This window comes from Anser cygnoides, chromosome 14, assembly GCF_040182565.1.
Source record: "Anser cygnoides isolate HZ-2024a breed goose chromosome 14, Taihu_goose_T2T_genome, whole genome shotgun sequence".
NCBI classification, from domain to species: domain Eukaryota; kingdom Metazoa; phylum Chordata; class Aves; order Anseriformes; family Anatidae; genus Anser; species Anser cygnoides.
The window spans coordinates 19,068,338-19,091,544 of record NC_089886.1 but is presented as its reverse complement, the minus strand read 5'-3'; the positions used below and the strand labels follow the sequence as shown (position 1 = coordinate 19,091,544).

General features: G+C 36.6%; 1 protein-coding gene across 1 annotated transcript in view; it reads right to left on the bottom strand.

Annotated features, from left to right (window-relative positions):
- The window catches only part of ATP10B (ATPase phospholipid transporting 10B (putative)), a 216,125-nt gene that overhangs the window by 171,573 nt on the left and 21,345 nt on the right, over window positions 1-23,207 (bottom strand). Inside the window, exon 3 of the mRNA XM_067005484.1 lies at window positions 18,891-18,990. The gene's annotated coding sequence lies outside the window, so the exon portion shown is untranslated. The remainder of the gene's footprint in view (window positions 1-18,890; window positions 18,991-23,207) is intronic.

Here is a 23,207-nt window from a genome sequence, read left to right as displayed (position 1 = left end):
ATGATTTTCATTTAATTCTTCTTTCAAAATTTATACTATCTCCTTAGTACCCTGTATTCTTGAATCATTTCCTAGACTCTCACTAAAATTTTGATGCATACTCCTGATAATATTTTTACTATTATATCTCCATTACACGCATCCATTCTGGCTTTCAAACATCTATTCTACAGCTAGTTTTAGCATTAATATATAATTTACTGGTATTCAATTTGGCTAGAAACACCTTGAATGTAGTTTTTGTGTTAATCTATGTTTCTTATAAGTTTATTTTAAATGGGAAAGGTATTTGTCCTTTTATTCTGTTCTTCTCATACTGCATGACAGGTACTCTTTAGAAAGCTATGAATTATTTATTTCCAAGAGAGTTCCAAGAAATTGTAGTGTCTGGTTAGATTTCTATAAATATGCTTATTAGTATGTTTGCAAAATCTGGCAAAGTAAAAAACAACTTATCAAAACTGGTGTTTTATTTCACCATTTATATCCTCTCAAAAACAGAAAGCATATACGAGCACTGGACAAACAGGCAAAAATTTTCTGCAACTACAGATTACAAACAAATGTGTAAATAACTAAGAGTAAATGAGTAACGCTCATTTTAGTAGCGCTGAAAATACATAATTCTATATAATACTGTAAATGCACATAGATATCTTTAAGCTTAGAAGCCCAGTATTGACAGTCTGAAAAAACATGAAGTGCAAACATTCTTCTGAGTCTCCCTGAAGATGTATTGTTTGTGTGCCTGTCAGGAGACAGTATGCTACACAATCCCAGATTGCTGAGACAGTTAGTTTGAGAAAAGCAAGCATTGTTCTGGGTCTTTTCTCAGTTAACTTCTTCTTTCCAAACAAGTTTTTCAGATTTAGAGTTGAGAGAGAAAAAAAAACAATTCCATATGGAGATGTGTTCAAACTAAGGTAAACGTGTGACTTTTTATTTACAGTGGCCATGAGACAGGCTTCCTCAAGATAAGGAAAGTTAAATACTGAATAACTTTTTTTCCTAATGTGAGTTTCTTTCTACTATATATATATATATTAAATGTACTTTCATCTAGTTTATGACTATTCAGGAAGTTAAAAGGAAAAAAAAGCAAAAGTATGTCAATTCTGCCTTCCTGTCCCTTAAAAAAAATTGATTTAGAAAATTTCAGAACCTCAGAAAACATCAACATGGATAAAACAAGTGTTGACAATGTTTATTTTTCAAATGGACAGAATAATCCAATGTTACTTTTTCCTCCAGAATGCTAATAGAGTAAGTGCATCTGAATGTCCTTATCTGGGGAGACTTGTGCTGATCTCTCATTCCAGGAGGATTCTTAGGGCAGACAATGCTCTGCAGAGATTGCAGAATCTTTTCCCCTGCTTTTTGTGGGCAGACTAGTCCTTATACACAAACCAAAACTGCATTTTTTTTAAAAAATCTTTTTAGAACACTACAAAGAAATTCTCTACTGTATGAATTTCTTGTGTTTGTTCCCCATTGCTCTTTCACTTCCTACATCAGGAAAAAGGCAGGAAGTATTCAAGGGCAACAGAACTGGGACTTGAAATGAAAGATATTGGTAGGCAATGGGTGCTAGGGGAAAAAGTGTCCAAAGGGAGTACATGAAAGAAACGTGGACCTTGAAGCATTGGAAAATCTTCTACCATTTCTTTTGCAAGAGAAAGATCGAGGATAAATACTAAACACACCTCTGAAGTCTAGAGACTCAGCTGAATTCCCCAGTTTTATGCCTACCCAGATAAATGCACCAAAACATAAAGTGGAAGGGCTTTCTCCCCTTCTCTAAAAAGGAAATAAAGATTGCAGCAATTCTGGCAAATATCAAAAGTTAGCTTTGGCACAAACTAAATGCAAAGCTATGTAGAAAAAAGAACTCAAAGCTCAAACCTACCATCATCTTCATTAGGAGGAAGGAATCAAATCAATACATACACCCCTCCCCCAACCCCCCTGGAAATTTAGCATTTGGCTAAATTTATTGATCAGAAAGCCTTTTTTCTCCCATTCTTCTCACCATAGGGGGGCAGAGGAGTTGGGAGGTGCTCAATTTTGTAGCAGAGGACAGCACTACTAGAAGAGAAGAATTAGATGATAACTGGTCTCAGAGGCACAATTCTTTAGCTGGAATATGGTACTTTTTAAGGCTTTGGATTAAAAAGTGGGGTAGGGGTGAGGGAGAAGATTTAAAAGGGAGACTTTGGAAAGAGTTAGAGGACAGGGCAGGAAAAGCAGCAAGGTCAGCAATATATATAGATTTCTAGGATCCTTTGTGTTTCCTGAATGGGAAGCTTATCAAAAAAGAGCATAAAGCTGGTCTGACAAGATAACACAGTCAATGGAAATGGAAAAAAAAAAATCTGTTATAGAACCTTACACATTTTTTTTGTGTTACATTATGAATGCCCCAGCACACTTAAGTGATACAAGGCACACCTCCCAAGGAGTGGCTGGAAGTTTAAATGGTTGGTCTCAGAGCATATGAAAAATGCTCAAGGAGAAGTTGTTTACAGAAAGCTAAAACTTTTCAAATGGTGAGATATTGACAGGCAATTCATTGCATGTCAGAGATATCAAAGTAGTTTTCAGGCACTTGTAAGGAAAACTTATCTCCTGTCATTATTAACTTTCTATCTGTGACTCTCAGGTTTTTAGTACTCTTTAGTTCTGTTTGAGCCTGGGAAACAGCAAAAGCAATTTACGTGCTCCATCTGCCCAGTGTAAATAATGTTTAACATCTTTATTCCCTTGAAATAGGGCTTCTGTTTTGAAATCTAGGTTGGATTATTGTTGTCTTGGGGTTTTTATCCACAAGTTTGTTTCATATAATAAAACTGCCAGCATCTTCTGCTAGTACTGGATATTGGGCATGGGGGTCTTATTCACACAGGCTTGAGAACCCAGGTTATGATGAAAAAGTATCATGTTATTTTTTTAAACTAGTATTGATCTCCAAAGATATGTAAGGACTAATAGGGTCAGAAATATTTACCTTGCTGTAAACAATTGCAGAATCATCAGGTATTCCTGCAGGCTTCTCCAAGAATGTTACAATTAAAAAATTCAGCCTATGCTCAATTTGAATTTTGTTGAATTTTGAAGTGAAGAAATAAGTTACTTGGAGCAAAAGGATACAAGATAAAATCTGGAACAGGTCCAATCCTAGTCTCTCCTGTAACGGAGAGCACGTGTAAATATATATATATATACATATATATTCTCATCCAAAGTTAGGCAGGTAAGAAAGATTTCACAGTTCACCTTATGAGAAATTAAACCCATACTCTTTCAGGAGAATATAAGGAATGCCCTATGGAGAAAGACATCATACAGCCTAGCCTGATATTCTGCTCTGGACGGTGGTATAAAACACAGTTTTAAGGAGAACAAATAAGCTTTGCCCTTTTCTACCTTGTTGTTTCTGTGCACCCACCATTACAGCACTACTAGTCCTAGAGCATACATCCCTGCCGATTCCCTTTAACTAGTAGTCACCTTGGTCATGTCCCCTGCTTCTGCCTCTTCTTCTCCAGACTGGAGTCCCAGATTTTTTAGTCTCCTTATAAAGATGTGCACAGTCTTAGGCATTTCAGTTGCCATTCTCTGCACCTTTTCTAACCCTATTACATCCTTCTTGAGATGCAGAAAACAAAATTACCAACAGAACTCAACACAAGGGAAATCCAAGGCTTCATTTAGTCACAAAATATCACCATTCCTTCTGTTCCCATGTCCCTCCCTGACTGTACCCTGAATTTTGCTGCCTTTTTTGGACTACCCTTTTTGACTTTTTTCCATCACACGTGATGCACTTTTACCCCATTCATTACTTCCTCTCCTTTAACCCGCTGGAAGGTCAATGGACATCATAATGTAATAGAATGGAAAACCAAAAGGGTGTACAGAGCATAAAATGCAACTAACACTCTCTTTTAGTCCTTCTTGAGGAAAGGTGCATATACAAAACTATATCAATTGGGCCAGGCTCCCTGCTTCCAAGGAAGAATCACTGCAGTATAATCAATAACAGAAATAAGATCACGGTTTGTAAACTGGTCCTTATCATCTAGCATATACGTTATGCCTGTCTAGCTAACAGTGTTTCCTCTGAAGTTTAACAGAAATTAAAGCTGAAATGAACAGGGAAGCTCTTGCCAGTTAATTAAGACCTGTCAATTACCATCTTTTCATCAGTATGTTACCAAAGAGCTGTTTGTTGCAGAAGACACTTGCAGACTTCCAGGTTCACACACACACACAAAGGATTAAAAAACACACAAACAAAACCAACCAAACAAAAACCCAATGCAGCTGCAACATTAAATCAAAGTATTTTAAATAGTTCAAGCTCTAATGAACAACTGTTGAAGATCAACAGATCTGTTTTCTCTGAATGACAAAATAACTTGTAGAGTTAGCAAAACCCTTAACCCATCATAACTTTTTTTCCCTTCAGATGTCATACAGAAATATAATCCCCACTGGGATTTTGAGAGAATTTTAAAGACAATCACTTCTAATACACTGTTTCAATTATCCGCACACAAACATAACTCTCACCCTACCTGATTTAAAAACAAGAAAAGAAAATCATATGCAAACTTATTTAAGACTTTGTTCTATTCCTCACATATAGCAATGGCTTGTTTATTTTTTCAATACTATGAAGATTTTCTAGCTAGCTCCTGTCATGCTGAGAGGAAAGCATGCTTCATCCATTATTTTCTCTTCAAACCTCCTAAGGAGATAATTAGGCATTGCAATTGATTGCAATTTATTAATCAGACAGTCTCTTATACTTTTTTTTTTTAAACCAAAACTTTATAGTTAAAGAAAAAGGTGTAGAATATCCAGACAGATTTCTGTAACTGAGATTCATTCCAAATCATTCTCATTTTCTTTTACCCATTACATCTTGTCCAAGACTTTAAATGGATCATGGGAAAGTGTTTAGTTATATAGTTATGGCACACAAATTTCTTTCATATGAGGAAACAGATAGCATTTGATCCACACATAGCATACCACCAATTTTCTGGCTCACTGTTTTCCTGTAACCACCACTACCAATCTGTATTGTTTATGATTGATTAAAAAAGGATGCTCTATCAACATTCATGCCTTACCATTACTTCAGTCACCTGCAACAAGTTGGAGTATAATGTTCCAGCTGTTGCCCAAACAAATACTTTTTTGGAATTAAGTGTCATTTAGCCTTATATAATTTCCTAAGGGAAATGCACATTTGGAAACAAACACATGAAAACACCGTTCACCAATGCTTTAATTTCTTTTGTTCTATTGACATGTGTAGTAGCATTGCTGAAGAATTTTCATGACACTTTTAAGGGTTACAATGCGGACACGCTACATTGACTTTGTACGTGTAGTGTTCCCAATGACATTCTAAAATCAAATGTTGATTTTGATCTCTCAGACCAGAAGCCCCCGGAAATAGAAGTATGAGTTTTAAATGGCTTTTTCTTTTCCTTTTTTATTTTTTTTTGTTTCTCGGGGAAGACGAAAAAAGATTGCAAATATACTAAAACATCACAGAGCTGTTAAGAGTTCTGCCATCTTTGTTTGATGTTTTGCTTTAATATTAACTCCACTTTCAAAATCTATTGAACCAAGAAGACTATAAGCTCTCCTTTTTCTCTTCCTTTCATAACCAAACACATCTCAAGATTAAAAGATAGTATGTAATGAATGACCCATCCTGAAACAGAGTACAGGCTTTGAAGCGTAGCAATAGACTCAAAGGGAACATTGTGCTAGACCTGGAACTTTTCAGGACAGGTAAGCTGAAAGCATCATATTTCATTTGTCTCAAGTTGCAGTTTTCCCCTTTTTTCACATGATGCACAAAACAGCCATTGTTTCATTGTTTCTTAATAGCACTGTTTCTTGCCAGCTCTCTTTGGAGCCAGCAAAATTAGAGTTTACCCCTTTGTGTTTTCACTTAGCTGGCAAAATTGTTAATTTCCAGACTATCAAAATTGGGGGAAAAAAAACCCAAAACTATGAAATACGCCCCCAATACTCCCCCCCCCCCCCCCCCCCCCCCCCCCCCCCCAAAAAAAAAACAAAAAACAAACCGAACCAAAAACCACAACAAAAACCACAACACATACAACTAGAGCAATAGCTGTTCATTTAGTTCCACTTTGGCATCTCCCAGATGAAGGAATGACAAAAATGAGTGCAAAAAGAGTAGTGCAGCAAGCTATGACTGGACCAGGCTGAGAATCAACACTCAATACTGAAGGACTCCTACCTGAGACTTTGCACAGAACAATGGATAACTATTTTATACCCCAGCCCCTCCTAACCACTATCTCTAAACAGAGAAACCTGGCAAAAGTTTACCTCAGAAAAAAAGCTAAAGTTGAAGAATAATGAACGTCCTTATAAGAACAGAGTTTTCTCTTAATCACAATAGACAGCAAGTGACTGGTAAACAGATTTCATTGCTTATCTGACTACGTATAAACCTCTGATATGTTTTATTTTTGTAGAGTGTCTCAGTCTAAGAACAGACACATTTATGACAAAGCACAGATGCAGAAGAGAAGATGAGCTATAGATTACCACATGCTTGGGATGGTCATTGTATCCACCTTCCTACTGTTTTGCTTTTATTTCATGAGATTGTTGAAAGCTAGAGTTCATGCTTGTGAAATATTCTCTATCTTCTGCAGAAATGAATAAGTATTATCTTCTGGCAGTTTTGTTGTCAGCACAGTTGCTGCAAAAAACTGTACAAATTTCTTGTTAAAAATACACTTTAGTTAGGAAAAAGCATGAATATGCCAGATAGCCACGTAAAAATGTTCTCAAATTAGGTGAAGTCCATAATGTCATGAAGCAAGATTGCCATTCTCTTATACTATTCCTTATTATAGTGTGGGATGGATTTCTAAGATCTAAGCAATAATCCCAGCTTGAAAATGGGGGAAAAAAAATCTTTAATTTAGAAGAAAGGATATGCCAATAAGATGTTATTTACAGGAAAAAAAAAAAAAGAAAAGATGAATTTTCCCAGCTCTAGAAATGCAATGATGTGACTGGTACTCACAGACTAATTTTGCCTGCCTGCCAGCATCTTTGCCATGAAGAGTTAGACAAATCAGTAATTTAAATGCAGGAGCCTAGCCCCAGGGAAGCAGTGCCAGTAGTAGCAATTACTTTTCAGAAGTAAAAAAATAAATAAAATAATAAAATTCTTAGAGTCTGCATTGGTGAAGTGTCTATGCCCAGAATATTTGACACAGAATCTAGAAGCCTAAACTGATTAGTGCTCTTTGTTCAGTTAATACAAGTAACAATATTCAAATGAAGTGTAGCAGCCTGACAAAAATGAGCCATTTCTAAAGTACAAACCATAATTCCCCTCTGTGATTTCTCTCATACACACAAAACCAAATTACAGCCTCCTTGATAGTACAGTTAAATACTTCCATTTCTGTCCTAATGGACCCAGAAACCAGTTTATATTCTGAACATGAAGAATTTTTGTTTAACATTTGTAAGCTCATCAGGCTGGCTGTCCCAGTGTACACCTATATAAGGTTTTCACTTGTTCTCCTGTGGGTTACCACAATACTAAATATGTTTAAAGGCAACCGTTCTCTAAAATTAAGCAGTTTCTTACATGAGATTGCCCAGGTTATCTTTAGTAGATGATTTAAAAAGTCATAATCCAAAACAGTGTTAAAGAAGAAAAGCTCAGTTTTAAACTACATATCCCTCATCAGTGACATCTCAAAATTGAACCAAAGGAGTTAAGGAAAAAGCTTGAAAACAAGGAGAACATGCAACTGGGAAACTCAATGATAGTTATCAGCATAAAGAAAAGAAACTGTTGCAATATCCGTGCTGGATTTTACTTGTTCTCCTTCCCCATCTCTCTCAGAGAATGACAGTAATTACTGCATAAAACAGATTTTGGTCACAGTACATAAAAGTGAGGAAGAGAAGGTAAGATTAGAAGCTTAAATCTAGCAAACCATTCAACCCATTTGCTAGAGTTCTGGCATTTAGGAGGATCAGGTTCAGTCAACTGCTTCAATTATCAACAACTTGAAATCAAGGTGTCGTGATGACAGTTAAAAAATGGAATCTCATTAAAACCTTATTGAAAACCCAAATTTTACCTCCATGAATGCCTACATGCAACAAATAACACTGAACCTGGTGAGCAAAATGAACTTGTGGCAGATGCCTTAGATGTTAGCATACGTTTATGCCATTAAAAAAAAAAATCTTTGTTGGGAGAAGGAGTCATGTTTTTATTATTCTCTGTTAACATGAAGAAATTATTCATCAGCATTAATCACATAAAATTCTTTGGACTTGGCTCCCTCCAGAGCTACAAAAAAAAAATAAATCAAAACTAACTTTTTGCTGCACCTCAGCTGGAATTTAGGAGAATCCATTTAAGAACACCAACAAAAAGGCATCATTAATAACTATATGATTTGTAAACACATTATCTGTGTTTGCAGTATTAGGGTTTAGTGGAGGACTTGTTAGTGTTAGGTCAGAGGTTGGACTAGATGATCTTGGAGGTCTCTTCCAACCTAGATGATTCTGTGATTCTGTTATCTAATGGCAATGACTCTGTACATCTGGATAAGCCCAAATTTACATTCAGGCTGTTGAATGTTTTTTCTAGGAGACAAAATGACAGTTGCTCATGGGCAGCAGATAGAATTTGACAATAAAGTGATAAAAGTTGCTAATTCTTCTTCTGCCAGTTGACATTGGCAAAAAAGTAGAGAAATTACAGTGCACTTGGACTGCTTGCTCCATTCCATACCAGTCACTTAAGCTTACTGTACAGTGTTTAAACAGAAATTTGGCTGCTAACAGGCAATGAAGGTCTGTCTTCCTTTCATCTCCCTCTCTTCCCCAATTTTCTCATCCAAAATATTGTGTAAACACTGTCAAATTCTCAGCATAGCAAGGTTATGCATTTTGTTTATTCTGCATTTTCTGTATTATTCCTGTAGCCTTTCTCAATGTATTATCACAACTTGGTTATTTTCCCTTGCTTTCTCTCCTTTTTGTTTTCTCTATGAGTCAAATAAATAGAGTTTCTTTATATGTGAAACCAATAAAATGGAAGAAACCTTTAGTTCTGAATTCACAAGAACTCTGTAAATAGCATTTCTTAACTATTTCTCTTCTGCACACTCATTGTTGCAGATCTTTGCAGACTGCATAAAATCTGTTTATCTAGGTGTATTGAATTCTGACGTGTATTAGGATAAGAAAGAAATACAAGGGATAAAATGTCTCCTATGCTCCCTTTTACTGCTGGATAACACTGCTATTTTTCAGTGGGATGCATTGCATTTTAAGAAGCTTACATATCACTTAAATGTACAAAAGCCTAGTTCAGAAGTCTCTGTTGCATGGCAATGAGGCTTGCATTTGGAAAATTCAGACCCAGCAATGTAGTTGCTGGTTTTGTCCAGATTGTGCCATCCACTTTGTCTTCCTCAATCTTTTAGTAAAGACAGTAGAGATTTACAGATCTATTCTCCTCTGGCTCTGATACCCTCAGAGCACATGGCACAGAGCAGCATGTTCTACTTTGATGCTGACCCAGGACAGGGTGAAGGATGCAGCACAAGCCTGCAGTGAAGTGTGCATGTTGCAGCGGTAGGCTCAAAGGAAGCCTCCAAACCAGCTCACCACTCTCTTGAGAGTGACCATGACTCACTTTCTCCAAAACTTAACCCTGCGGTTGGCTAAGCCATACAGAAATCTGGAGCAGGAGGTTTGATTGTACTCCCTCTACTGAGGAGTGCTCTCACTGAGACTGCTTGCTCCTATGGTTAAAATGTGCAGACAAGAATCTAATGTCTGCACTAAAAGCCAAGTGATGTACTTAGCAAATTTATGTCATGATTGCTAGTCCTAACACCTCCTTTCACATTTTTTTTTCCAGTCTGAATGCCTGAACGCCACTAATGAATGGTGATCAGACAATTAAGTTCTCAACAGACATTCTTCTCCACCACTAGCTTCCAAATATAGCAAGACCTTTGGAAACAGTACCTCTTGTAGAACATACCTGTGCCATTTTTGTATTTCATGTCATATCTATGTTTAAGAGGCTGTTGTAACGCACAGATGAGATATCAGAGACCAAGCAACATGCAGTTAATTCAGTCAGGCAAAAACAGAAGATCAGCAGTACCTAAACAATGATAACTTGTTTATCACATCAGGGCAAAACCAACTGAATACCATACTAAATGATGCAGATGGTGAAGCTATTAAAATTTATTGCTTGATATCCAGCCAATTTCTTCTACCCTGGATATAAATTGACATGATAATCAAATGTCATAAACAAAATCAGAGTGCGATGCAATACAGCATAATATATTAAAATTTCAAATCAGATGCCATATAAAAGCTACTGCTTTACAAGTTCAAAACTTTTAAAAAAAGTTATTTATTGGTAGAAATTACCCAAAGTATTAGCTAGATACCTTGAAATCAAAACAAACAAAATACACACAAAAACTGAAAATGCAAACACCCTACAATGCAGATTATTATTTTTTACCAGCATGAAAACAGCAGCAGACTTATTTTCTTTAAACTTTGAACAATGAAAACTCAGGCTTTCCCTATCTAATACATTGTCAACACATAACTAATCTGGTTTAATTTGGCTTAAATTAAATGACTGCAAAGGCAGTCAATGATCATGGAATGCCCACGACTCTCCACCTGAATACACTGCTTACAGAGTGCTAAGCATGTTTTATAGGATAAAAATCATGATCATGACTAAATTCTTTTTCCTCCTTTCTCAAGGAAATTTTGTGTACAGAAAGAATGGAAGGTCCACTTCAAAATACATTTATCACAACTCAGAAACATCTCCTGTCCTTTCACACTTCCCATTATATTAATCTTTTTCTGTGCAGAGCTACTCCTGATAGATGTGCAGCATGCTAGAGATGAGGTTAAACCTGACAAATTTGTTATTGTAATAGTAAACATGATTTGGACTGACTCAGATACTGAGCTCTCCTTTCTAGGGTGGAAAATCATTCTAGTCATCAGAATTTAGCACATGCTTTAATCTGTCACTGTCTACTTTTAAAATTCTTTTCTATAACATTGTGAAGGAACAGTATTAAACTGCTAGGAAAAGAAGCAAAGTTCCATAGAATCCATATAAAGCATCCTGTATTTCTCTGTAGATTTTGGTGAGACACACACTCGCATATTCAGAAACAAGTAAAACTAATAATCTGCTGATGACATCTGGGTGCCTCCAGGTAGATGTACTGAAGCGTAAGATGCAACTAAATTGGAAATATGAAGCATTAGACACTAACCTCAAAATGAGAAAGGGACAGCCTCCTTCCTCTACCACAGCAATTTATTCTTTTTTTTGGAGGGGGGGGGGGGGGGGTGGGGAAGGTGCCCTGGGTGCTTTTGTTTCTGCTGTCATTAGCTCAAATACTGGAGCAATTTTTGCTGTTACTTTATTGACCATTTCCAACTTCCGTCTTGTCTATGCAGCATCTGTATACATCCTCACCCTAAAGTAGGCACTCATGAAATGAGTGGAAGGGCAGAACTGATGAAGATAACTGAGAACATCAGGCAAAAAGACTGTTAGCAGTCGATTAATTCAGGTCAAGACTACAAACCAAGGCAAAAATATGAATAAATAACTAAATCAAGGCTTTCCCAGCCAAAAGCCAGCAACAAAACCCAGAAATACCTCATTTATTCTATGGTATTTCTCCATCTACCTTTTCTCTGCTGTCTCCTCCTTTCTTGACCAAACAAGAGTAAGGAAAAGGGACTCTGACATCCACTACACCCTAAAAGATTATGCCCGTGCTCTGCTGAAAAAACTTCAGTTTCTGAGGAGCTGGATAAATCCAAGATGGAGCAGATTTTATTTTAAGTTTTAATACTAATGAAATAATATCCTTGTGCTGCATAGCTCCTCAACTAAGTACTGGCTGATGAGGTTCCCCAGTTGGAATAGGTTGTATATAGTATATCACCTGAAATAACATAATAAATAACAACAAAAAAGAATAAAAAACAAAACACCATCAACCCAGAGGCTGACAACAGTGATTTCAGTGAATAAAGACTCTCTTCCATGCCAAATATTTAAGATAATCAACATTTCTGAGCTTCATTAATAAATCATTGCAATTTGTATTCCAAATTCAAACAAGATGCATTTCTCCTTGTTTTTGCCCCTAACAAAAATGGAGAATGTAATGCGTAATAGGAAGGATTAGGCATTCAGCAATTTACAGTAAAATCCTGTTTGCTTATCAAGGAAGAACAGTCCTGGAGAACTGGCTTGCATATGCTTTTTTTTTTTGAAAGCTGTCATTTAAGATTTCAGCAATAATAGGGAGCTAATAAGTGGTGTTTTCTTACTGGTAACTAGCACAACTAAGTATTTTCCGCTTGGTTCTGTCTCTGGGGACAAACAGAGTTACTCCGGCACTATTTTTGTAAATGAAAAAGGCTACAATATGGAACATTATTGTCCTAGCTGAAAATGAACAATGACAGAGTTGGAAAGATTTCACCTTAGACAACATTATTAAGAAGCCTTTTTGTCCTGAAGTTCTTGATAGGATACTAATCAAGCGGAACATATTTTCTGAAAGTCAGTTATTTTCAACTCAGAAGTGTGGTTCACAAAGGAAGAGATTAGCAGAGTGCCAACAAGGTCATCAAGGGACTGGAGGACCTCTCCTATGAGGAGAGGCTGAGACCTGGGACTGTTCAGTGTGGAGAAGAGGAGGCTCAGAGGGATCTTATCAATGTGTAGAAATACCTGAAAAGAGGGTGCAAAGAAGACAGAGCCAGGCTTTTCATTGGTTCCCAGTGACAGGACGAGAACAGGACAAGAGGCAATGGGCACAAACCAGAACACAAGAGGTTAGGTCAGAAAGCACTTTACTGTGCAGGTAAAGAATACTGGAATAGGTTGTCTGGAGAAGTAATGTAGTCTTCTTCCTTGGAGATCTTCAAAGCCACCTGGACAGGGTTCTGGGCAACCTGTTACAGAAATCCCTGCCTGAGCAGGGGATTGGACCAGATGAACTCCAGAGGTCCCTTTCAACATTAACTATTTTGTAATGTTAAAGCAATCCCTTGCTTTCATTCCAGTCTCATTTCTCTTACTACAGCAGTATTTAATTTCATTTGTCATCATAGGTAAACTGTGGGGAGAGTGATGGACAAACTTCTAGGCCCAATACATGGCCCCAAGATCATCAGATCTACTTTGTTCCTCTGTCCTTCGCCTCTATCCTTCCTGTATACATAAAGATCCCTTTCAGGAAAAGTGGAGTCAATCAGTATTCTTTTATTTACTAATTAAAAAAGGCAGACCTCACTAACTAAAGCAAGCATTTCATTATTAAAATGAAAATACTAAGACAACGGCATGCTTGCCTCACTTCACCGCTCAGTCATGATGGGAGAACTTTTTTCTTTTGGAGTTAGAAAATGAAGATAAAGGTTGCATCCCGATGCACATATGAAACAGATATAGAAAGCCTGGAGACTAGCCACAGACTCTTGATCCTGCTAAAATTAACAGCTCAGTTAATGACAGTGTCAAAATTTTATCCTGTATGTCACTTTCATTTATATGTGAAGAGATCTCAGAAGCTCAAGCCAGAATTGGGCTTCCTGACACAGGAGCATGTTCTGGGCAAACCTCTAACCTCTTCCTCTTACTAGGATCAGAGCGCATCATTAGTATTACACAGATAGAAACGTAAAATCTACAAACGTAGAAAAAACATGCTGTTTATCGCACCCAGACCCAAAACAGAAAATACAACCTTTGGTCACAACTTTTCAAGTGTTAACGCACTTGAACATAAACACTGCAAATAATCTACTCAAACAGACATTCCTCACTACCTCACACAATGTTTTACTTACAAATTTTTCATAATGTGTGTGTGATAGAAAGAGAAAAGACGATTCAGATAACTCAGACTTGCAAACATTTTAGTTACTGATGAGAAATAAAAGCTTCCATATCAAAATCTGTCAATAAGTCATTAATTTATATTCTCAGGGCAAAAGGACCCAGAAACAAGGCATGTTCACACAAAATAAGGACAAAAAAAACGTGACTCAAACTTTTCATGGGAACACAGGAAAAAGAACCACAAAACACAAACAACCATCAGTCTAGGTAAAAGTTGTCACTTTCCACTTAGTTCTGAGGCAACAACTCCAGTCTATCACTTTTGCAGGATCAAATATTTGAAGGGTTTCGGTCTCCCTTTCTCTGGGCACTTATTTTCACAAAATCCTAGGCATTTAATTTTAGAGACTCTAGAGACTCTTCTCTAATTTGGCTGAAAAAAAAAGTTTGTAATTAGATCTGAGTCAGACAAGACAGCATATAAACCTGGCATATTTGTGTAAGCCCATTTTCCTTGGAAAATATAACTAAGATACACAAACACCCATAAATGATCACAGATTGCCATCTGTTTCTAATGTAGCAGAGTGAAATGAAAGGATTCAAAAAGACAGAGAGAATTTCCAGGATGCAGCATTAACAGACATCTTTCTTTTTCCTAAATAGACTGTATGCACATATGGTTTTGGCAAGAATCTTAGACTTAGAATGAGATGTTGACTGAATAAACTTGGGCATAGGACTAGGAGAAATAGAATACAGGTACTGGAAATCAGGTCTTCCTGAACTTACATGGTAAAAATGTGGGGGAAGAGAGAGAAGGGGGAAGAGAAGACCACAGAAAACCCACACCAATAACGAAGTCTTCTTCAGTTCTTTCCTCCTGTGTCTTCTCTCTACACCAGGAGTTTTGCGAACTCTCCTTGAGAGGAAATATTGTGTAAACTGTCAAACAATATATATTTGCTGCGAAAATAATGCCTGTTACACTGAGCATCCTAAGGGATGAAGAACATGACAGAAACCAACAGTACTAATCCCATTTTCTTGGGAAAAGAAAAATGAGAGCTAGGTGTATTACAAAAAATAGCTGTTTTTGCCAGAGAGGGCAAACTGTTATAGAGTGGTCAGAGATGAACAATTTTCATGAAATCTAAATTCTGACAGTGGGTCACTACTCAGCCAAAGGCTTTTATCAACTTTTATGCTCAGAGAGTGACAATGTCCACCTGCCTTGGGAAGCGCGTGAAGATTGTTTCATGTTGGGAAACAGCTCAAAGATAAATTTATCTGTTCTTGCGCCACTTCTATAGAGTGGCAGAGTCTGCTCCCCTGACTTCATTGGAGGTGGGACAGGACTTGGGTCCTGAGCAATTTCTTTAGTAGAGGTGTTAGTAAATGAAAATAGCAGATGCCTTTGCCTAAGAACAGTGGTCCAGAAGTTCCCTGGAAATCCATTTATAAAGTAGCATTGGTTAGGCCTATGCAAGGCAAAGCGAATCCAAGGCTTTTCTGCCATGGAAAACATGTACTTCCTCAAGGAAAAATCACAGAGGGAGTTCATGAGCCTATTAGTCTTGACTGAGGTCCCTGAGGCAGATAAGTATAAAGAACCCTAAAAGAAATTAGTATTAATGGATCAAGAGCTCATATAGGTTCCATAGCACAATACTGAGCATGAGCTCTACAGAGTGTTCTGAAACTTATCTTTACTGGGGAAAAGACAACCTCTATTTGACCACAGGAACAGTTTTGTGAATATTCTGTAACTGCAAAGCGTATTTGTTGAGAGAGAACCAAGAGCTTTAATGACACAGGGCTGAAATTACATAGTCATTCCAAACTCTAAAATATTGCAGAAAGACACAAAATGCAAGAACATGAAAAGCAATACTATATCAGAACTAGGAAAGGAACAAAAAGGAAGAACAAAAAAGAAGGGAGTCACTGTTGCAGTGTAGAAAGAATGTTTGGAGCCATTACAGAAGCATGCAGGAGGCAGAAAATGAGCATCTCAAATACATAGTCCTAAACTGCTTTAAAAAAAGGGAGATGTAACTAAATAAGGCACAAAATAGGTCCATTTGAAGAGGTCAATATATTAAGACAAAATTACCCTGACTCTACATTATACTTACATCTTCCAGAACTCTTTTCCACCTGCAGTTTTCTGTTTTTAATAGAAAAAGTCTCAGTGCATTTTTCCTCAGTCATATGATTTAGGTATGGTTCTCTACCATTATTAGAATCTAGGTTCCATAGCCAAGATAGACTTTATCCTGCAAAGAGCAGAAGGAAGCAGCTGGCAGGTAGTTTCTGGACCTCTACTGATACCCAGTTGTCTAACAGTCTGTGAAACAGTTTGCTGTAACCTTCCCAGTTCCTTTTATTTTTCCATCCTCAAAACTACTTCTGCCACTGCCACCACTCCCTTTATCTGCTCCTTTGCTGCATGTACACCCAGTCTTCTATATGTCCAGTTCTAATACTCATTTATTCACCTCCCAGATGCTTCTGAGCAATCCTCTTTAGTATACTTCTAACATTTGGCTGTACTCAACAAATAGACAGTGGGAATTTATGATACTCTTAGCCTGTGTAATTGTGTCTGTGATTATTGCAATATAGCAATCTAAACACAGCATGGACTCTGCTGTTGCCTCAAGACTTGAGTCTAAAACAATCACACCGCTCATCCAGCATCTTAAAACTTACTCATATGTTAGCTGGACAGCTTGAAGTATTTGCAGATTCTTTCAAATTTTCCACTTACAGATTTCCAATTTTTTCCTCCAGTGTAGGTAAGGTATATTTATTGATTAAAAAAATAAACATCAATGCAGTCTCTTTAAACTCCTCAGTCCAAGAATTCTGTTTACTTATAAAAAATATGAACTAAGACATTTGCATTTTATTATTGGCCAAATGGATCTGTTTACACCCTATGTTATTGCCTGCAAGGCATATCAGATACCTCTGTGGGTCATTCAAATGACTGTTACCTTTTTAATAGATATAAACCAGGTTTTAGTAAAGCAGTTCAGTCAGTTCCAGAAAGCCATATCCCTCTAGAAATTGCTCGGTATGCTGCTGGAAAGTAAGGTTTCAGTCTTTATGATATACCTGTATCCAGAATGCATGTCTCATTGAAAGTAAGTTATCAGTCCAGAATAAGTTATCAGTCCAGAAAAAGAGATTTCAGGTTTGCTTCACATTTGGTATGAGCTCTAAGGTCTGTTCTAAGGCAATGTTCTGAGAAGGGACTGATGGGACAAAAGATAAGTTTTAGGTATGTGGCACAACAGGAAAAAAAACGAACAATTGTGTTCTAATAAGCACGTTGAAGAAACAGGCTCCTCCCCTTGGAATAATCCTGAGAGTGTAGTGAAAAGCTGTTGTCTATTCATTGCTTGGTGTTTGGTAAAAGAATTCATGGGGGTTTGCCAAAGTCCAGCACTTTTGATGCAAGTTTCTCCTGCATTCTACTAAAAGACCTCATAGGTTTGACCTCTGAATTTCAAGCAGACAAAAATATCAGTTCCAGTTCATTTGTGCAGCCTCAGACACCACTGCCATCTCTGCTTGTGTGACAGCAAGCACTGAGTAAATCAGTCTTCACTCTCATTAGAAGTAATATTCCAAGCAGTAACCTAAGTAGAAAGAATTAGGGTTTGTTTTGCAAAACATTTTCAGGTACCATGTGAAAACAGTAGCCTGAAAAGAAAGTGTTCTGACCAGAATTGTAAAAGGCTGGAATATGTGGTCACTTAACTGGAACAGTTCCAAACAGCAGAAAATGAGGAAAAAAAAAAGCAAATAAAAAACCCACAACACTTGCTTCAGATGATCATCTCCAAGCACCTTGCACTATTTTTTTTTTGATTGCATTTGCATCTCTCTTACCAGTCTATTTATCTAGAAAAGCACTGCATCTGAGTGACAAGTAACAGACCATCAAAACTCCTCTTTCAGACAGGCTGAAAATGGTCAGTCTTTTCATTCAAATGAGGACTCCAATCCATTCTACACTTTCCTTATGAACTGTTTAAAAGCTCATCATCGTCCTCCCTGTATTGGTGAGTGACAGAGAAATGGTGTTGTAAGGCAAAATTAAAAGAACCAAAAACATTTATTGAAGTGTTGAAGGTCAATACTGTCTAATAAAGGATTTGTTAGTACGTGAAATTGGAAAGGAAATTGTATATTCTGAAGCTATTTTCATACCATTAACTCAAGTTAGAAGGAATAAAATAAAACGTTGTTTAAAAGACTAGTTTAGAAATCTGATGTGCAATGAAGAAACATGACTGGTGATTCCCATTTCCCCTTTCCCTCAGACAAATTAGACTGAGCTCCTTCTCTTTCTCCATAGGAACCCAAGTGCAAAGTTATTTTTCACTTTTGAGCCTGGTGTCCAAGTGCATGGCGGTGTTGGTGGTTTTTTTTTTTTTAGACAACTAATTGAATTCACTGTTTCAGGAGTTTTCTCTAAGAGCATTTACCCTTTTCATTTCAGACAGGTGATGAGCACTATTTCCTGTGAATGGTTAGTCATAAACAAAGTAAGCATCCTGATTATTCACTTTATTTAATCTCTCTCCTATGTTTTTTTTTTTTTAAGCTATCAAATGATAGCTTTAAAACACTGCATTTGCAACAATGGAGGCATTGATCATTCTTAAACAGAATTCAAGTTCCCTCCGTGAGTCTAAGAAATTGTTTTTACAGGTGGTGAAAATTTCAGTACCTGCAAGATAGTACTTCTAACAATGAAAAAAGTATGGTAAAGCAAGACAGATACAATTCATCTGATCCTACTGGAAAATCATTTGACCTCACCTGCAGAAACAAGCAAAGCCAGAATGCATTGCATATAAATATTGCAAAAACCTAGGTTTGTTTAGCATTACAGTACCTGAGTTTTGGTAGAGGAAACCAGGGGAATAATAACCTCGCTTGTGACTGCAAACCTTTAACAGTGTAAGATGTTTTCTTTCACCAAATCTTGTACAAACCTGATGGCGGAGAAAAGAAAGGGAAAACTTTATTATTTTTCCCTAGAAAGAGAGGTCAGTTAAATTACCTAGTCTATAATCTCAGATTATGACAACTCTACAGTTTCTTCCTAACATATACACAGCAGTAGAAACAGTTGTAAAGTTTCCTGTACTTTATGTTTTCTTCACAGGTCTTTAATCAATTAGTTTTACTCTGCTCTCACTGGCAAAGATCAACCACTTTTTACCTACCTTTCAAAATGTTAAAAGAGCTAATGCTTCCTTAAAAACAAACATGAAAATAACCTCCCCCCCACCCTCATAACTGGAGGCAGTTCCTTATCTCCTTGATATTTTTCTGCATAATGGAATATGCCCAGTTCTAGAAACCTTACTTCAGTCCTGTCTTCCACCTTTTTGTTGTTTTATTGTAAATCTTATTCCTTTTTAAGATGTTAGCTGAAAAACAAAACCTTGGAGCTTCAGCTAAGGATTAACAACTTCCAAATAGAGCTGAAAAATTATCTTCCCTGTTTCGTGCGTGATATGTCTCAGCTGCATTCAACAAAAAAGGTAACGTTCTGTATGCAACATTTTTTTTGGCAAGGTAGTTATAAAATTTCTTAAAACATTGACTAATCAAAATTGCACCACAGAATTAACTTTCGTGGAACAAAATAATTTGAAAACATAGGTGCAAGATAAATGACATTGACAACACACAAGAATAGACAGGAAAGTGCTGAAGAGTTTCATGGGTCTTTTACTGGAAGTATGGTACTGAACACTCAATGAAAAGCTTTCCCCCAGCCCAGGATATGTGTCCAGTTAAAATTCAATCAGCTCATGAAAAAATGTTTTCTGACAACCTAGAAATTAATTCATACTCCAACACTTTTTGCAACCTTTAATTTCTTATCTAAACATGTTCTTGAAACACACACACAAAAATAACCACCCACAAACCCAACTGTCTGACACATTAGCGCTTGAAATACATCATTAACTTCTTAACTGTGAACTGTAACAGCTGAGGTACAGGATCCTTTTTACAACATGATATAGGAAATGTGAACAGAGATTTGAGAGAGCCAGGAAGTATAGTTTTTTCACAGACTAAGGCTACAGACTCATTCGAAGTTCTTTGGCTTAGGTTATCTCCTGAGGTGCTACTTGAACAGAGGAATAATGGATTTTTCTACTCATTAGATTAACTGAAGTGACAGAGTGAAAGAAATAGAAAAAAAAATGTTTTGGTTATTTTTCAGTGTTGGTCAACACAAAGTGAAATTCCTGATTTTGTTTCCATATTTGCTAGACACTGTTTCTCGGGATGTAAACTTTTGGATTATAGGTAGGGAGCTACAAGCATAAACTCAGTTTAAACCAAAAAAAAGGAAAAATTAGATGAAGTTCAACTTAGTTTTGTATTAAAGTTTTGAAACATTTAAAAATATATACCTCTCAGAAGTAATCAAACTATAAAATTTTTAAATTTAAGTTTGAAAAAAACAGCAATACAAGAAACCGAACTTCTTCCTGTAATGGATGCTCAGACATATACCAACTGCTGTTTCTGTATTAAAGCACTTTCTTAGAGAAAAAAACTTACGGTGAAAGATCATCCCCACTTAGAGTTAAATTCAGTAATCTTGTGGGTTTGTGACCAAAAAAGGCACCTTTGACAGAAAAAAAAGTTTGCAGCTATTTAGTTACTACAGCATGTTTTTCCGCTTCTCACTTAGAAAATCCTACAGCTCAGTTCGAGAAGATGCATTAAGCATGGAATCCAGACCTTGGGGAAAGTATTAGAAGTGTAAATATTTTGCGACAAAATTTTTATATGTGCAAAAGCAAGATAATAAAATGTGTCTGAGCTGGACCATTTACAACTAACAAGGTTCTTTTCTTCATGAAGTCTGTGTTATTCACATTTCAAATATAATTACACTTTCACTAAAGGCAGGCAATTTCTCAAACTTATGTCACCTCATCTGATGATCTGAATTTCAATTCCTCCTATTGTAATTAGCCACAATACTATTAGTAGGTATGTTGAGGACAAGACTCTGGAAGATAGCATGACAGTTTCCCCATTAATCCTTCCTATATTTGATATATTATGAGAAATAATAATCATGACTCAAACTCGAGCATTTGTAAGTAAAAAGACAAATTTCTAAAGCATGAAGTAACTTAATTTCCTTCTATTTTAGCTAAAGTGCTGAAATCTGGCATGGTACATTCTGCTAAGGACTCCTGATTTACAATATCTGAATTTAGAACCTATACATACATCACAGATTCCGTAAAATATCATAAACAACCTCTAAACCTCCTAGACTAGTCTGACGATCACAAGTAGTCTAGCAGTTCCAGTTCACATGGTATAATAGCCAACACTACAGGCTGTGCTGAGAGAAAGCCACATCCCTGCAGTCATTAAACACATCTGGTGTTCTTTTAAAAGGAGAAATGTCTAAAGGTATAGCACTATACAACAGTTAAGGTATTGTATGGTAAAAAAAAATTAAAATTTAATTTCTAGAGTTTTTTCCTCCATTACTTTCTGTCCCCTGCTCACTCTGTCTACTCTATTTTCCCGATTCTTTTTGATCTCTCAAAATAGTCTTTCTATATACCTATCTACTAAGTAGTAGATTAAAAACTAAAATCACACATTTTTAGGTGGATGTATTCCTATATTGAATCCACTATAGTTATATTTAGCAAATTGCTTCATCAGCAGAGTAAAGATTTCCATCTCAGTAGAGAAGGACTAGCGCTGACTTCAATAAACGGGTTCCTCAGCATCTTGGTTCACCTTGTTCAACTGTGAAGGATTAAGCCAGCCTCCAGGGAAACATCTATGTCATAAAGCATATAACATTAGAGAGATGCAGGTGACACCTGCCTGAAGACTGTGGGAATTGTGTCTCAACTGTTGATTGACCCAAGTTAAGGGTGCAAAAAGGAAGAATGAGGGAGAGCAAAGAGAGAAATGCAACTTGGACCCCAAATTCCAGAGAAAGAACACTAAGTTCACCTAATGACATGCATATTCCTTATTTACACAGGTTTTCTGTTCTCATTATTGTGCTATTTTTTAAAAAAATGCTGTACAGATAATGTATTTGATAACATTCCTCAAAACATTACTTAAAAGGTGCTGACTACACAAGATATAGGTAGAATACCCACTTCCGCTGTTTATACACACAAAGAAATTACTGAACACATCTGACTGAATTTTACCACACTATCACCACTTTGCACCAAGATCTCCCAGCTATTATTGGAAGACTGAGCTGAGCTAAACAGTCCCAAATAAATTAAAATTTTAACAGATTTGGTAAGTGGGTATTATTTCATAGACTTCTCCAACAAACTTTAGTCAGTAACTTGTTTGTCCTGTAGTTGCAAAAAGATAAAAACATCTTCTAAACATGTAATTTTGTTTAACACACAGCTGAAAATAACTGGACTGACAGCACTGGAGCTGAGAACATATGGAAAAAACTGAATTATGATCAAGCTATCTTTGCACTATCTCAAACATTATCCCTGACTATTCACCTGAAAGGTGATCACCATTTCCTTGGCACAACTGATTAAATGCTGTTACAAGACCTTTCTGTCCTAATGTCATAGTTTAAGACTACAGAGCCAGGGTTCCAATCAGTAATGATTGTGATGTTTATATTATGAAAGTACACTTAATAGGCAATAGGATACTTTTACTTATAAAGTAATTTCAGTTTATAAAAGATGATAATAATAATAATAGATAATCATTTAGGCATAAATACTGCACTTTTGAGTTAGATATGTGCAGAGCATCAGACTACACATTGGATTGTCTGCATTCAGGAAAAAGCTGAAAAAGACATGTTTCTAGATCTTAAAATTAAGTAATTGCCCCCTTTAAGCAAGGTTATGAGTGCTTTCCACCAATAAAGGAAGAATATTCTATTAGAGGATTAGTGAGAACAGCATTATTTTGTACCTTAAAAGTAAACCATGAATCATCCAGCCAGGTGAGCTGGCAGCCATCAGGTGAGAGTGCACTGCCAACAGTTCTAAGACAGGTTGTGGTGGTTTTACTCAGGTGGGTAAAACAAGTTGGGGAAACAAGGTGTTCCCAATAGAGATGTGGGGGATGATTAGAAGATTAAAAATTTGGTTCTCTGCTAAGAAGTCAGAGGTTCTACCTTGTGGTGGTTTTACTCGGTTGG